Source organism: Ictidomys tridecemlineatus, chromosome 6 (assembly GCF_052094955.1).
Source record: "Ictidomys tridecemlineatus isolate mIctTri1 chromosome 6, mIctTri1.hap1, whole genome shotgun sequence".
NCBI classification, from domain to species: Eukaryota; Metazoa; Chordata; class Mammalia; order Rodentia; family Sciuridae; genus Ictidomys; species Ictidomys tridecemlineatus.
Window position 1 is genome coordinate 124,792,467 of NC_135482.1, and position 17,206 is coordinate 124,809,672.

The 17,206-nt window shown below is 41.2% G+C and overlaps 1 long non-coding RNA gene across 1 annotated transcript in view; it reads right to left on the reverse strand.

The window, feature by feature from the left end:
- Positions 1-322: 322 nt before the first annotated feature.
- LOC144365031 (uncharacterized) overlaps positions 323-17,206 on the reverse strand; it is a 113,745-nt gene continuing 96,861 nt past the window's right edge. The window contains exon 3 of the long non-coding RNA XR_013423288.1: positions 323-2,054. This is a non-coding gene — a long non-coding RNA (uncharacterized LOC144365031). The remainder of the gene's footprint in view (positions 2,055-17,206) is intronic.

The window sequence follows — 17,206 nt, forward strand, 5'->3', positions numbered from 1 at the left end:
ACATAATCCACTTCTCAGTTTCAGGACCTTTTAAAACTGTTTCCATGAATGCCGATTGAAAGTCACCCATGTGTGCAGAATGAAGAATGGAATGAGAAACATCACACGGCCTCAGAATGCAGAAGGGGCTCTCATTTCAAAACAAAGCCAATATTTGGGTTTTCCTTGGCTGCACAACTGTACTTTTGCACAAGTGTCATTGCAGGCGCAGAGCTCTTTGATTCAAAGGTTTAGAGCCGGGGTCAGGGTCTGTGCCGATTTTATGGTTCGATTGTCAAAAATTTGTAAGCTATAAGGAAAAGATCATTCTAACTCCTTTACGCAATTTTTATACATAGTTATTTATTCTCGTCATGGCAGAAAAATGTACTTCATAGTAATCATTTATTCTACACGGGCATCATGTAGAACCGTGCACATAAGTAGATCCAGTCCCACGCAGATCCAGCTTCCATAACCCGAAGGAGACACACAACAATGCTGGGAGACAAAAAGCACAAGGAGGCACAGGATGGCTCTCCTGCTGTGATAGACCTCCATTCTAGTGAATCACTTTCTTCATCTTTTCCTCTTACACCCTTTCTCTATGTAAAGTTTGTAGGAAATAAAGTCCAAGCCACATTTCAAAGACGTGTTTTTTTTTTGTTTGTTTGTTTGTTTGTTTGTACTGGGGATTGAACTCAGGGGCACTCAACCACTGAGCCACATTCCCAGCCCTATTCTGTATTTTATTTAGAGACAGGGTCTCACTGAGTTGCTTAGCAGCCTTGCTTTTGCTGAGGCTGGCTTTGAGCTCTCCATCCTCCTGCCTCAGCCCCCAGAGCCGCTGGGATTACAGGTGTGGGCACGGAACCTAAGAAGTGTGTTTTGTTTTGCTTTGGTATTTTTGGTGCTGGAGATGAAACCCAGGGCTTCCTGCCTACTAAGCATGTGTGGAGCTACCACCTCTCCAGTCCCAAGAAATGAATAGTAAGGAAAGTTACAAAACAATGATGAGGACTGACAAATGCACATTTTCTGTGAATTGCTGTGAGGGAGGAGTTATTGAGTGTGGAGGGTAGACTCACATGATGTGGGAAGGTAAATCTGCCTTGGGATATAATCAGACAGAAGTACTTGATGATGGAGAAAAAACTGAGTCCCAAACATCACTGTTCTCGGGACCGGACAGGTAAACTGACTGTGAGAAGGGATCAAATCCCACACACAGTGGGCAGGCAGGCTTGCGGCAATCCAGAGAACATTTTCCCGGCTCCAGGGACTGGAATTCAATATTTAAAGAATGAATGAATGTACAGACCTTATGAAAATCAAGGACTATGAGTTTGCAAGTCCTGAGCCAAGGGCTCCTTGTGGGCAGGGTGTATCCCAGCAAAAGAATAGCACAAACCCAAAGCACAGACAGAATGTTTGAACTCCGTGTGGGGAACAAAGGACTATAAATAGCGCTGAGTTCTTGAGTCACTGATGAATCTTGGCAAAGATTTTTCAAGATCACAATCAGAGAAGGAGAGCATTCACATCAGCAAGGGGAGGAGGACAGGCTGACAGTACGAGTGCTTCAGAAAGGTGGGCAATTCCTTGTTTATCCATTCGTTTACTCATTCATTTATATTTTCTAAAACTATAAGGTGGTTTTGAGTCCTATGTTGCCTGCTTTTATTATGTAGAATTCTTGAAAGTCAAGGAGTCATTTTTCCAGGAGGATGTGGAAAGAGAATAAAAATGGCAAAGATGATGTTCGGGTCATCTGCACCATGTCACACTGGGTTCACGCCTTGCTTTTCTGAGGGCATTTGAGAAGAGAGTCCTTAATTTATTTCTTTATTATTTTTTATTTTTATTGTTGCAGCATCTACGGGCTGGTGGCGCTCTGGGGACACAGTGTTGGCATATCTGTCTCAGAAAAGAAGAGACCTTTCTTACCCTGCATTCGGTAAGGAGCAAGGCAGCTCAGTCTGTGATGGAGGCCACGGTGGCGTTTCGGATGTCAGGTGGGGGACTGCTCTGATGGCTCCTGGAGATACGGTTGCCACCTGCCAGGACTTGACAGGCTAAAGGATGAGGAAAAAAAGGGGAAACGGATGTGTAAGGTATTTCTTTTTTACATAAAGAAAGAAAATTGTGTGGGTTCATCCTCTCCACACCAAGCCTGAATCATGCCATGTGTCTGATAAAGGTTCCCTGGATGCTGCACAGAGGGATGGGACAACCATGAGCCACAAAGGAGACCAGGACCCAATCTTGGAGAACCCTGGCCCCTCAGGGAAGATGTCATTTGTGATGGGAATGGCTTCACAGCTGCAGCACCGCAGGCTGGAATGGCATCTCCTGACTTTGATCTCCCTCTACTGACATTCTCTTCTTTTCCTGCTCTTTCCTTCTCTTTTATCCCCCAGTTTTCTTTCCACTTCCTGCTGCTTCCTAGGAGCCTCTGGAGACTGGACACAGAGTCCTCACGAGGGATTTTTTTTTTCCCACCCTGTTCCTCTGATTCTCTCAACCCAGGTCTGGAGACCACCTTGAGGGGTGACAGGGCAATTCAATTTCCAATCCCCTTCCATTCTTGGTCTTTCAGTAGAGACTACCAACAAGGCACCAATTAGGGGAAACAAGGGGCCAAAGGGAAACAGAAGTTTGCTACTGTATTGCCTGTGTGTGTGTTTTTTAATTTAGTTTGAACTTCAACCTGGCCTGTGCTCCTTTGGGAGCTTTTAAAAAGAAATAAACTTCGACTCATTACCATCAGATACAATGATGGAGGAAATGGGCTGGAAAAATCCTGAATCTTTTCTGAGCCCTATTTTGCGCTCACAAAGGGAAGGGCAAATTCTTGACTGCTGTGCTATTCAGCTATTATGTTTAACAATCTAATTAGAAAGGCTGGGTAGCCTATTCCCATTGTAAAAGCTAAGACAGTACACACAAGCAAATCCAATTAGACAGCTGTCCTTTACAGATCTGAGCTGCCCTCCGGCCAGGTTCTAATGAAGGACCCGCCACCCCCACCCCTCCCTGCAGCCCCCAGGAGATGAGTTTTGTCCATAAACTGGGCCAGATGACAGTGGCGGCACATTCCCGGCTGCCCACCCTGTGACAGGCATCTGCAGTAACCTGCTTGCTGGCACGCAGTAGGAAGCCTTCCCAGGGGCTGTGGTCCGGCCATGGTCTAATGCTCCCTTGGCCCACCAGACCTCAGCTCCTGCCCAACTCTAAGCCCTGTTCTCCTGCACCATGATGCCTGCCCTGTTCAAGCAGGTCAGAGTCATGCTAACAGGTGGCAATAAATCAGAACCGTTGCTTTCCCTTTTATGAATGTTACTTTCTGTACGCCAGGGACTTATATAACTTGAAACAGACCAAAAGCTATACATTGAGCAGCATGCTTGCCCTGCCTTCGTTTTTCACTACGTATGGCTTAAATTAAGGCACCCCGTGTTGAGCAGATTGCTTCTGCAACTTAGTCATCTGTTTAGTGTTTGGCATGTCCCACAAGGCAGTTATGGTTATTCACAAGTCTATTAATTAAAAGGAGAACTGGTAGAGAGACGACTAAATAGGCTGATGGACCATGCAACCACTTCAAATAAGACATAGTGTGCATTCATACTCTGTGAGTTCCCTCTCTGGTTGATGTGCCCTTGGTAGTAATTGTTAAAACTCAGGTGTGAAAAGCAAAATGCTTGTGTCATCACGACACCCAAAGGAGAAGTTGAAGGTCAAGTACGGGAACATTGTGTTTAAATGGACAGAATTGAGATGGTGTCAAGGCTTCCATTTTTTAAGGTGCCATCTTTGACCCATTGAAAAATATCCACTTGTGTTGAAAGTGGGTCTTATCAGAACAGAAAATACAAAGGATTTTAAATTCTGGGAGGCGAATAAAACATGCTGTCTATCACTTATAGGTCCCGATGGAGATGACCTCCATGTTTCTCAGTGTCTCAGAGACGAAAGTGCTGCACACATCATCTTATTTATTCCCAAAGTTATGTCACAGGAAACTATGGAATGAATTTGTTTTGTCCATGAGAAACATGTATACTTACCTCCAAATCACTGTGCCATTTTATACTCATTTTATACTCCTGGCAGATTTGAGAATTATTAAATTGTAATAATCACTTGCTTATAAATTATCAATCTCAAGAAGCCTTTTAACCAGGAATAATTAGATTTTGAATCTATCCTGATAAAGTGAGTGTTGGAAAATTTGGCAATCATTTTGTGAAAATAGTGGTTTGTTTTTGCAAAGATGTTCTAGATGGGATTGTTCCTGGAAAGACTAGGTAAAGTGAGTGCAGATTGGCTAATAGGTATATAAGATGAGCATCCTAGCAGATCAGACTGTTATTACCATTAGACAGAAACAAGGACTGTTTCTATGGTTTGAGAAGTCCAGGGGTTCAGGAGCAAGTTGTAAACACTATTCTCACAAAAGGCAGACAGAAGAGGGAAAACCATTGGAGGAAACTGAGGGTTGGTTTTACTACCAAATTGATGACAATTCAGTGGCAATCGGTTGATTATATGTACTTGGCTCACTTGGTTCAATAAATGTTTATTGAGTACCTATTTTATGGAAGGAAGGAATGTATACAAACTTATCTGTGGCTTCTAGAAGTTTATAATCTAACTGGGGATCGAGATATTTGACCTTGAAAATGTAGCCAATTATTTTAGACTAACCAGCTATACATTCACTGCAAATGGAAAGTATGTTATATAATGTTTGATATGGCATGAAAATGCACAATATTTTTTTAAGGGTTTAAAGTCATTTCTTTTTTAAACAAACGGAGTGATGAGCAGTGTATTTATCAAGTTTGCAATAGCATAGATTTTTTAAAAAATATTTTATATTTTAGTTGTAGATGGACACAATGCCTTTATTTTATTTATTTGTATGTCATGCTGAGAATCAAACCCAGTGCCTCATACATGTGAGGCAAGTTATCCACCACTGAGCTACAATCCCACCCACAGCATGGATTTTAAGGTATAGTTTTATGCTGGATGAATTAATAAGGGTCTAAGAATAGTCTGAGAAGTTGAAATGATTATTTTAATACTGCCAAAAGTAATGGAAATCAAAACAAAGACCTAAAACTTAGATCCTAAAGTATAAATCCTAAATTACCAAATGAGGCAAATGTGACTTAGTAGCCTGTTTTAAAATGAATGCTAGATAAATGAATAAAGAGTAAAGGAGATGAAAATGAGTGTTTTCTGAGCAGCTACTTCTGTGCCCAGCATATGAACAAGTGCTCTACTTGGGTCTTCTCACTTCTCCTTACAGCAATGCTAGTGCCATTATTAAGCATCATGATCCGTGACCATTTTATATACATGGTATTCACATTTCTGGATCATCTTGCCTTGTGGATATCATTTTTACAGATAGAGGTAACTGAGGTACAGGAGGGTAGGTGAGTTGCTCCAGGTTCTACAGGTAGCTAATGATAGGAAGTGAGATTTTCCTTAAAGTTTCTGTTTTTTTTTTTTTTTTAATCCATACTACCCTTTTGTTCCAGTGTGGCTACATAGACACACATTGCCCAGCATAAGGAAAATAACTGTTCTGTTCTGTTGGGAGAAGGGTGGATCTTGGTAGTAAACACCTGGAGGGGGTATGGCATGGCTCAGTTTTCTACCTCAGTTCTTCTATCACTGTGGTTTGAATATGGTGAATTTGACTCCCAAAGCTTCATGCGCTGGGAGCTTGGTCTTCAGGTTGGTGATGCTGAAAAAGGATGAACATTTAGGAGGTAGGACCCAGCAGTAGTGATTAAGTCATGTGTGCATTGCTCACAGACTGGATCACTGCTGGTTTCTCAGAGTGTGTTAGTTTCCTGGAGAATTCGCTGTCATAAAAGAGTAAGCCTGGTCCCTCCATATTCTCTTGCTTCTTCTCCTGCCACGAGAGCTTTCTCTCTCATACATTCTGCCACCACGTGATGCCATCTGCTGTCATGCCCTCACCAGAGCCAAGCAGATATCCGTGTCATGATCTTGGACCTCCAGAACTGTGAATCAACCTCTTTTATTAATCAAGTATACAGCCTCAGATGTATTGCTAATAGTAACACAAAATGAACAGCCTCAGAAATATTCAGTAACCAAAGCTATACCTGTTGATTCATGTCTAGTGTAACTTACATTGGTTTCTAAAAGGAAAATTGAGGGGAAGGAAAATATGACAATCTCTATTGATGTTTCTCAAGAAAACGTGATACCTGGGATCCCCTGACATGGGAACTGATAAGCCTGCTGTCACCTATACCTTTTGGTAGTTAAGCATCTGATAGGCAAACTGACTTATGGTTCTCCACTCTGGCTACACATTAGAAATCATTGGGAGACCAATTGGTACTGGGTGTTGGTTTTAAAGTTCATGGTGTTGAGAACCATCGTCATGTGGTATAAAGAGAATTTAGGTGGCAGATCTGTGTGTGTATTTGGGGTGGGGACAGGAATGGAAATCCTGTTTATGGGACATCTATCAGTTGTTGCAATCCCTGCTATGTTACATGGGAGTTTACAAACTCAAGGATTCCCCTCTCTTCATGGGTCACTGGAGAAGCAAGTATATTGGGTGCTTCTCTCTGGACTCTTGCTTCTTTTGTGGTCCCAGGTGGGAGAAGCAGCAGCAAAATAGCAGGGATTTGGGGTAAAGAGTTCCTCCTGGACCCTGGATACAATGAGATTGGCCTGAGTAATAATAATAAGAGTTTAGATGGAGTGTCTCCCAAAAGCTCACATGTGAGACAATGCCAGAAGGTTTGGAGGAAAAATGATGGGTTCTAGCCTTAGCCTGATCAGTGAATTAATCCCTGAAGGGATTAATCGAGTTGTAATTGGAGGCAGGTGGGGTGTGGCTGGAGGAAGTGGTTCATGGGGGATAGGGCCATGAGGTCTATATTTTGTATCTGGAGAGTGGGGTCTCTCTCTGCTTCCTGACCACCATGTAAGCTGCTTCCCTGGGCCCCGAGCAGTGGAGCCGGTTGTCCATGGACTGAGACCTCTGAAACTGTGAGCCACCAAATAAGCCTTTTCTCCTCCATGATTGTTCTGGTCAGATCCTTTACTCACAGTGGTGAAAAAGCTGACTAAAACAGAGTTTTTAGAGGCAGTGGCCGAGGCCAGTGATTTATGTGTTGTTTGCAGTACCTTCAGTCATCCCAGAGGGTGGGTTCTACTGTTAACTCTGGGGAGCACCACCTTTGAGACTAATCCTCCAGGCTGTTTCCGCTGTCCGTCCTGCAGCCTATCATAGGGAGCTAGGCCTTCTTTCCCCATGCAACTCCCTAAAGTTAGGGAACAATCTCTGCTCCAGAGGTAAATGGAGGTGTTCGGGAAAGCATGCTCTCATGCCACCCTCTCTTAGGTGGACACGCATGCTAAGAAGTTTCCCTCAAGGGTGGAGCCTTCTGGTCTCAGTGCCAAGTGCTGTCACAGAGATGCCCTGCCACTCTGAGCCGGGCAGCTGTGGGATGCTGGGCTGGCATTTGGGCCACTATGTAGCACCTTAGAGCAGGAGTGAGGCCGTGCAAGATTCTCCTCCATGTCTAGGAGCCCCACATGGCTCAGAGAGCAGAAACTCAGGACTACATAAGTTTAGCTAGGACATCTCGTCCTTTGAGGTGCATATGTTCGAGTTTTCTACGATTTTGATTTTATAACTCAGCACTTTTGCTTGGGGGGGACTTTGTTTAGCCTACAGGGATCAGAAGCAAACATTCTTCAGGAGCTGAGGGTTCATCTTTGTTTTTCAGTTTTAATATCCTTCTCTTGCGGGCCCAGCCTTTCTCTCCTGTGCTCACACCCACCAGAGGCTTGCAGGCAGAAAGCCAATAGCGCTCTCTTGGGTAACTCTGTCTGCTTCCAAACTAATCTTTCTCCAATTTAGACACATTTATTGTAGTCTCTTGAATAGTTGATCTCTTTTAATTAATCTTGAGGGTAATCTCCATTCCAACTGCCTTATGTTGATAATAATGTAGCATTTTAAAATAAACTAATTTGCACATGGAGACATAGCTAAAAAATCCACCAGTTATAATGAGTGTATATATATTATATATATATATATAATATATATACACACACACACAGATATACTGTACATACACTTCCACATTTATATGCAGCACCTTCTGGAAAATGCTACTTCCAGGCTCCATCCAAACCTTGTCCACTCATGTCAAAGAATGACAGAATGGCTAAACATCTTCAAGCCCCACATTCTTAATCTGTGCCTGGAGACAGCTACACAGACACAGTATTTAAATGCTGGCTCTTGTTATACAAATTGTTTGCATGAAAATGATCACAAAAATCACTTTATTGTATATAGGAAAGAAAAATATCTTTAGTTTGGAAAGGCTTAATAGAATAAAAGTGACTTTCTAGTTCTCATTGTTCAAACAGGAGCTTTCCATTTTAGATGTCGTTGTAGAAATAATTTCAAGATATGCAAGTGGGTGCAGCCAACTAATTATGTTATAATGTATTTGATAAGTAGATCATTTCCACAGTGTAATTTGGAAATGACTTGCAAAAATGCCTATTAGAATTGGGAGAAAATCCTATTGTGAAGACTGTTTATGGTCCACATAGTCCTTATCATAACTGATGACATGTAAAGAGAAATCCTTGTATGTCCTTCAGAGGCTGCCCTTGAGTCTCTGTTCCTGTGGTCATGTGGGCGTGGGAGGCTATGAGCCATATTCAGCACCCCTCCCAGAAAGTCCTTGAATGTGTCTCTCACCAGGACTGAGTTTTCTGGAGAGCCACTCCCATTAACATGAAATGAAATTATGTTGAAGCAGTGAAGGAAGAAGAGGCATCTAAAATAATGTCCTCGTAAAAAGGCCAAGAGGACAGGCCCTTATCTCAGGTATGCACATGGACACATGTTATCTCCTGCAGTGGGCAACTGGATGTTCAGGCCTTGGGATTAAGGACTAAAAAGAATTTATTCTTAATCATGCCAGAAAATGACAGGGATTTTTCTTGCCTCATGAAATAAAGTTAATTTTCTGAACTAAGAAATAATGAACAGGAATAAAAAACTGGCAGGCAGACTGTGGGGCTCAGACAGGTGCCTCGCTTGAATCTGGAGAGCAGCGAAGAAGCATCTGCTCATGGAGGAGAAAGTAAATTGCCATTTGTTACACCAACCTTCTTATTAAAAGACTGGAGTAGGGACATGATTAGGCTGGGGTGGGGAATGCATGTGGATAAAATAGCAATTGATTGGAGATGTGCTTTAATATTCTTTTGCTTAAGATCTGAGGGTAGCATTGAGGATGATGTTAACCCTTTAAGAGCCACCTAAACAGAGACACAAAGGGCATTTTCTCTAAAGATGAATTGGTTACCCTTTGAAAACCAGTCACCCCAAACAATTCCTTGGTTTTTTTTAGGAGGCCATGATATACTTAGTCCACACTGCCTTAAAGGGGTTCATATCTGGAAGGAAACTTCATGTAGTTGCATGTGGCTCTTAGGATGGTGCTTTCCAGTGGATCAGGTCAAATCTTGTATCAGTAATGTTGCTGTATAACGGCAGCTGAAACATAGCCAAGTGTGGAGTAGCTTCTTGATTAATATTGACTGAATGCTTGGGTAATTTAATAAATGATGTTCAGGTACATCAATCTCCTTTTGACCTAGACTTCTACACAGAAACTTGAAAACATATCTCGCTGGACACTTGGGTAGATTTGTTTCAATCTTCCATTACTGTGTTAATCAGTTTTCAGTCACTATGACAAAATACCCGAGATTAAAAGGTCTTAAGAAGAGAAGTTTTGGCTTACGGTTTCAGAGGTTTCAGTCCATGGTCAGTTGTCTCCATTACTTTTGGGCCTGTGGTGGCACAGGGCATCGTGTTGGGGAGTGCATGGCAGAGGAAGGCTGCTCACCTCACAGTGAGCAGGAAGCAAAGAGAGGAAGGGGACTGAAGTCCCAATATCCCTCACAAGGACAAGCCTCCAGTGATCTAACTTCTTTCCACTAGGCCCCCCCTGTTAATGGTTCCACCACCTCCCAATTGTACCACAGGATGATGACCAATCCTTTAACATGGAACTTTGGGGGACACTTAAGATCAAATAATAATAGCCATTTCTCCCCTTTTCTTTAACTTCTTACCAGTGATCAGGCCTTTAGATAATTCAGGGAGGCACTGAGCTTCGCAAATCCTGATTGCTGAGATTTGCAAACCTGATGTGAGCAGTCTCTTCATATTCCAGTTCCAGTCATCATTATGTCTAAGACATTCTGAAACCCCAGAGGAGCAGTTGTGCTAGGAAAACTAGGACTAGCTAAGGAGAGAGTGGAGAAAGGCTGTAGATAATCCCATAATATTGTTTGGTCTCAGCTCAGGGATGACAGTGGAGCAATGTCTCTGGGATGTGCCCAGTGGTTCCTGAATTCTGAGTCCTGCCATCTACGTTGGAGCAGTGTGTCTCCACTTTTAATGTGCTTGTGCATCATCCAAGGAGTTTGTTAACATGTGGATGCTCTTCTACCCACTCCCTGATTGTGCGTTTCTGACAATTACCTGCGTGGTAATAGTGTTGCTGAATCTCAGACAACACCAAGGGCCTGTGGAACAAGTGGAGGACAAAGCCAGTCTCCCTTGAGTTCTGACATCAGTGCATAATCCCAGCACATTTCATGGGCTGCGTGGTGGTGAAGGCTTTGGGACTGACACTCATCATGACCACCTGCAATGTGGCTCTTTGAGGACCCTTACTTCTCAATGAAACTTATACATGCATAGATGCATAATTGTCTAATTGTTTACTGGACCTGCCAACACTATTCTTGTCAGTGCACACACATGCACACGTGTGCACACACACACACAGACACATACACGCACATTAGAAAGCTCCAGCCTGTTAATTAAGCCAAAATATCCACTTTTTGCAGGTAGGACCCACTTTCATAGGGCAGGTTTGGCTTCTTGAAGAAAAACCTCCATTTTAAAAGAGACAAGCAACTTAGGAAGACGTTGAATAGGATGCCACAGGAGAATATCCAGTCTGTTAAAAATACAAGTACATGCAAGATCTTTGCTTCAGTAAATGATGCATCGTTAACATTACTTTTGGTCAAACTATTCTAGTTAGGAAACTTTGTGGAAAAAACAAGGAAGCAAACAAACAATGAAAGACACAGAATAGGAGGATTCCCTTCCCTTTCAAATGAGTACCACTCAGCATGGTCAGCAGGGATGCCCTGCCTGCACTGAGGGACAGGCTTACTGGGAACTCAGGCTGCAGGGACGCCATCTCCAGACGTGGGAGACTCTATCTCTTTCATGTCATGTGAAGATAAAAAGCAAGAATGTTAAGAAGTGTGAGACAGAATTTCTACTCAAGAGCCCATAACCCTCCACCCAGAGCCCATTTCTTCTGGGCTAGAATCCCCAGTGTCCTGAGTACTGTGTTGCCCAGAGTCGGTTTTCCTTCCTAGGCCTCTGATTACCCACAGGTCTCCCCATTCTTCTTCCTTCAGCAGGAAAATCATTTTAGCAACATTTTAAAGTAGATTTCAAGACATTGCCTAAGCTTTCAGGTGCGCAAAAATCAGTAAAGAATGTGTATGGAACACTCACCCTCTCAGGATGTGATAAAAGGTGGATTTGGCCTTCTGATGTTAATGAAGGAAACTGCAGTGTTGCTGAAAGAAGAGTGGGTTCCTAGCTCAGAATCAAGGTGCTAGCATCCCCAACCACCATGCAGAGAGGGCTTCCAGGTAGGAGTGGGGGCTCCTTTAAACCTACAATATTGATTTTCCAAAGCACAGGCTCACAGGCCAACCTATTTGGCTTTCAAATGTCATTACAATGAAACATCACTTGAAAACCTCCATGATTTTGACAAAACTGGAACAAGTGATATGAAATAAAAGGTCAGAAAAACTGTGTATGACAGAGCTTAGCTGGCCTGGTGTAGATTTCTTCAAAGACCTCCTTTTGCTTACCACTAAAGCCAAGATGATGTGTCAAAGTTGTTTAAGACAACGATCAGTTTTAATGAATACGACCTTAGCTTTCCAAGGTGTTTAGGTCTGGGAACACTTAAAGTACATCTGTTATTATTTTGATTGTGCTGAATTTCTTATTTTATATGGTTTTACTTCAAGGGGAACTGTTTAAGGGAATGTAGAGGTAAGCTCTTGTCACCATATTCTCATTGAATGTTTCAGGTTTATTTATTTCTCTAGTTCTTACTGACTGGTATTTCTTGCATTTATAAACCAGCCTTCTAGTAGTAATTCTCCTTTGGCATTTTGCTTTCAAATTTGTGATTGAAACTAATGCAAATTGTCTCTTGATGGCATAATTAGTAGTAGATTTATCATTCCATCAAACTCTCAATTTTGAACAAAATCCATGTGGTTTTTACACTCATTCCTTTATGGAGCGAATTCAGAGACCTGGCCCTGTCACCTGGGATCTTATAGGTCGAAAGTAATAAAAGGGAAACAAAATCAATTTACATAGATGGTAAACCTGTAACTGTAGAATAAGTGAAGTCAGTCCATCCATTCATGCACCCATCTATCCATTCATTCACCTACCCATCTTTATAAAGTGGTCCACAGAACAGAAAATACTTGGGTATTGTAATATGTAACAAAACTTCTTATAGCCTCAAGTGTCTTTGATCTGATTTGGCCAGATCAAATGGTTATCTGTAACAATAACCAGATGGGTTCTTTTACTAGGTATTGCATAATGGAACTAGTTGAATGATTAGCCAGGAGAACAAAATCGCATAACTATAATGGTAACTTGAGTTTTGTTAGGGGTTCTGAAGTTCACAGTTATTTGTTTAGACTCACCAACCAATTGTGAAAACCCTCAGCCAAGTTTGGTTAAGGAATTGGACTTCTGATTTGGTGAAGGTTCTGCTTTCTGGGTGGTCTAATTTATGCTCAAATTGTTTTTATCCCACTGGGATGTTTCTCTTTGGGTTTCAAAACCCTCACCACTTTTTGCAGATGATCTTTAATTTCTTTAAGTTCCCTTGAATTCCAAATCTTTATCAATAATGTACCTCTGGAAATGGTTCTTCTATGATGCAATAAATACTTGATGCCGATGTTGCATTACCTGGCAACCGAGTCTTAGCTGGCCTCTTCTTTCTGGGCTCTGTGTCTAGAGTGAGCAGGCTTGGCTTCACTGTGTTTGCTTTCTGTGCCCTCTTTCTGGGAAGAAGGAGAAGGTGGTCTATTTTTTTTCCTGTTCTCATTCACTTTTTGATTATAAAGTCATTTCTTTGAGTGAGGTCTGAGCTGAAGAGGATTCCCTGTCAGATAAACTCAGTGTTAGAGCACGGTCCATGGAATACTGTTAAATAGCCTTAATGATACAAGGAGTTTGGGTGGTCATTGTTTCAGAGTTTTCATCTGTTTAAGAGCTGTACTGCAAAGTTCTTGCTATAGTTTGGATCTGGAATTTCCCCAAAGGTCCATGCATGAAAGGCTTAGTCCTTAACCTGGAGCTGTTGAGAGGTGGTAGAAACTATAGAGGTCTTCAGGTCATTGGGGGTGTGTCCTTGAAGTGGATTGTGGGACCCCCGTCTCTTTCTCTTTCTTGTCTCAGCCAGGAGGTGAGTGACTTACTCCACCATACCTTCTACACCAGGATGTACTGCCTCACCACAGGCCTAAAAGCAACGGGATCAACTGAATCTAAACTGAAACCCCCACAAGTGTCAGCCAAAATAAACTTTTTCTCGTCATAGGCTAATTTCTCAGAGATTTGTTATAGTAATGCCAAGTGGACTGACATGTTTTCTTAGTTCTGCTCAAAGTCCAGCCTCCTGAGTCCCGCCTGTTCTTAGCCTGGGTCTTTTCCCTTTGTTTTCAGGAAGTGCATTTCATCTAAGCATGGCTGGTTTCTGCAGTCTGGTCAGGCTGGGCTCAGCTGGTCCATGGACAGTGACTGCCCATACCAGTTCTCTTCTAGCTAAAAATTCTTTTCTCTTGTCTTTCTCCTGTCTAGAGACTTTTCTCTGTGGATCCATTCCTTTAAGGTTTAAAAAAGTCATGGATGATTCTCTCATGTAATATTCACTAGAGGGATATATGTTTATTTAGATACTTATAATGGGAGCTGGAATCTAACTCCTCCAGGTGTTTTAGGTATAATAGTTTCATTTTGGTTTAAGATGCTTCTCAAAATGCTGTTTTTGAGCAGTCTGGGGGAAATCTGAAATATATAATCATGTCTGAATGTATCAAATGTCCTTGTTTACTTTCATTTAAAAATTATGGCATGGGACTGGGATTGTGGCTCAGGGATAGAGCGCTCGCCTAGCACAGGTGGGACCCAGGTTCGATCCTCAGCACCACATAAAAAATAAAATGCATTGTGTTGTGTCCATCTACACCAAAAAAATAAATATTAAAAAAATTATGGCAGAAAAGCCAACTTAGTCAAGCAAGCAAGCAAACAAACAAACAAATGAAAATCTGAACTCAAAAGCTCCACTGTGTTTATGACTCAGGGTAAATTTCTCAAACTTGCCAGACCTCTGATTCCCATACAATAAATGGAAATTACACCACTTGATACCGTTTAATGAAGTGCTGTTGGATTAAAAAGCACTTTAATACTATTTAACAATGTGAACACACTCTTAATTTTATTATTTGTTAAAGCATGCAATTAAACTTTTCTTTATGGTTGGCCATAATCTACCTGCTAAATTTTTACCCACCTCTTTATTTATAATTTTGAAAGTAGTTGTCTATTTTATTAAGTGTGTGTTATCTAGGCTAATGCTTCATTTAAAAATATGTGCTTTCTAGTCTTTTCATTTTGATCGAGTTTATTCAGGGACTAAGTGGTCAATTATAAAATACTATCCTAGTCTCTAAGTTTGTTCTTTCTAAAATTTTCTGAGAAAGCATGACCTTATCCAGGTTCAAACATTAAGGAAAAAAAAAAAAGCAAAAGCAAAAGCAAACCAATATAGCTTCTTGATAAAAGCTGTCCCTTCCTTCCTGTGACACATTGTTGTTGCCTGTATATAATTGTTATTTAAATATAACTGAGTCTTTCAAAAGAGCTATATGCTTGGTCCCCAAATAATCGGCTCTATCGAAAAATTTTCTGACTCAACATGTATGCTTCCCCATATAATTACAATTTAAAAGTGCAGTTTTCAGTGGCAGAAAACTTCAAAAACATCCTTTACAAAACCAGATTCTATATGACACAAAACCCTGGCAGGTATACAGTGCTTCCAGATTATAATGTCCTTTCACTTAATCATCTTAACATCCCTGAGAAGGTAGATTTCGATTTTAAATACCCATTTGATAATACTCAGACAAACTTGAGATTTGTAGAAAGTTACTCAAGGTCACAGAACTAAGTGGAAGGAAACCACCGGTACTAACCCAAATATCCAACCTTCAGTCCTAGCTTTCCTTTTATTACAACCCCAAAGAGAGACAGTTTATGAAATTTCTTTATAGTTTATTATAGAGAATTCTGCAAGACTAGCCTGATTTCTAGGCATATGTTAAGTTATTCTAAATTATACAGAGGCCAACAAATTATAGCTTAATCTTTTTAAGGCCTGTATCAGATTCTGGAAGACTGCTGTCTGACCGCGTCTATGGAGGCTTTAGTTCTGGCCACTCTTTATAGAAGCTTAAGACACTGAATTACGTATTTTAGTGTTACAGGAAAAGGTTTGTTCCGGAGAATCTGTTCATTTTAACAACTAAGGATTAGAATCTGGTAATTTATGCTTTGGTGCTTCAAAGGTTTATTTTCTGTTCTCATTTACTCCCTCTCACAGCGCGCCACCTGAGTGCTTGGGAGAACACATGGCTGTTTTGGAAGGTTTGGTTTGGCACTTTCTGCATAGACATTGCGCTGACTGTAGCAAGTACATAATCCACAGCAGATTGAATGCAGTTATTTTTTTTGGTCATAAAGGGCCAAATGTTTTTGAATCTATGATGATTGTTATTAGATCTGTATTTGATGTCATTAAACCAGAATCCTTACCAGGCATCATCATGGTTCATAAGAACACATCCTTCTATTAAATTCCCCTACGCACAAACTTTTGGACAAGACTGTTAGGGTGTGTGATTTCCATGAGGATGTTTCTAAGTCTTCCACAATTACATTTCCTCGGAGCTGTGTAGCCATCCAAAATAACTATTTCTTTTCTATGTGGATGGCCACTGTGGGAAGAGGATGTGCTGACACTAGAATATAATTATTCTCCCCGGCTACCTCCAGTGTGGTCAGTCAGCCTTCTTTAGATTTCTAGTGCATATTCTGCAGTCTGTGGTATTTTATTTCTGAATGGACCAGCATTTGTTTTTGTTGAATTATACAATTCATTTTTTCATTACACATTCAAATACGTTTCTTATTTTCCAGCTTATTGTCTTCATTCACAACATTTCAAAAGATTTTTTTTTTCCCCTCTCAAATCCCAACTTCTACTTCTTCCCTCTCTCTCATTTGGACCTTTCCATGTCAAATAGATGGGATTTTACATGTGCAAACAGAAATACATCCATGTCTTTGTAACCATTCAATCAGAAGTCAACAAACCTACTTGCAGTTGAGAATTGCTTTGAAACAGTCAGATGCAGGCTGGGGTGGAGAGGGGGTACTTTCCAATTACTGTTTCTCATCAGCCTGACCACCCTATGCCATTAAGCCACTGTAATCCTCTTGCTAATTTGATTTCCTGCACATAAACAACCTTGGCTGTTCTTTGAAGTTCTCGAGATAGGTATGAGGAGTTTCAAATTGCAATAATTCAACTCCAAGCAGAAGGCTAATTCATCTTTTTCTTTTTTTTTTTAATAAATCAGTAAAACAGAAGTTAATTAAAGTATAAACAATGGGCAGCATTGTGGCTGAGAGTCTCCAAAAAGGAACCTTTGAAATTCTTTGTGTAATGGATATTACCTGATTACACTCAGAGAAGGGTGGGGTTTAGGAAAGGATCAAGTTACAGAGCCCTTTCTCCTCTTCTAGATCCTTAAAAAAAAAGAAAAGGAAAAAAAGACACAAAACCAACAACAACAGATGCTTTTATTTTTTGAGTCACAGAGGAATTGGGTGACAGCTTTTTAAGCCCAGGCTGCTCTGGACACTAGGGGCTTCCTTCCCCTGGGAAAGGCCCTGACATTGCAGGCC